The following is an 811-nucleotide window of genomic DNA, read 5'->3' on the forward strand; positions in this document are numbered from 1 at the left end:
CAATTAATGACTTTGCCTCACCCAAGCCAGGGCTAGAGGCATGCCTTTCCCCCATACAGTGCCCGCACCACATCCATTAGTTGTAAGTTTACCCACTCACCCCCCCCACCTGACTAGCACCCAATGAATATTACTTCCACGTGAGCACCTTGGTGTTGATCAGTTAGTACCAATTTGATGGCAAGTACACGTGGTGCTTATTTTTCCATTGCCTAGAATATTTAGTGTGCACTGAGTATATATGTTTGCAGCCACTCATGACTAGTTTTAAAATAAACGTTATATTTAAGGAATATGCCATTTCATTATTCATAAGCTACATACATTATGAAAAGTGTTTAATGTTTTAATACATTAGATCTTAGTCATACTCTAGCCTCTTAGCTTCAATTAAATTTTACATAAAAGGAAATTATTTATAGTTCTGTATGAGTAGAAGCACTTATGGCCAAGTTCCTTTGATTATTCAATGAATCTAACCAACACAGTTTGTTTACGGACTGGAAACTGACTGGGTTTTTTAACACTTCTGCTGTAAAAATCAGAGCTCGTAGACCACTTCCAAGTGCTTGACTACTTTCCTTGTTCAACTTTCTATACTTTCCTCCATTATGGAAATATTTTTAAAGAAAAACCTATGCTGAATTGCATCTAAGTTCTCGGTTGCCTATTAGAAGTAGGTCAGCAAGAAGTACACAGCTATTTCATTAGTTATATTCTGTTTCTACAAGCTTTTATCTTACATAAATATAAATTATACCATTCTATTATTATTCTTTTTCAGTTGTGAATAAAATTGTTTTGTAAACTA

Source organism: Propithecus coquereli, unplaced genomic scaffold, assembly GCF_000956105.1.
Source record: "Propithecus coquereli isolate 6110/MARCELLA unplaced genomic scaffold, Pcoq_1.0 Scaffold5, whole genome shotgun sequence".
NCBI lineage: Eukaryota > Metazoa > Chordata > Mammalia > Primates > Indriidae > Propithecus > Propithecus coquereli.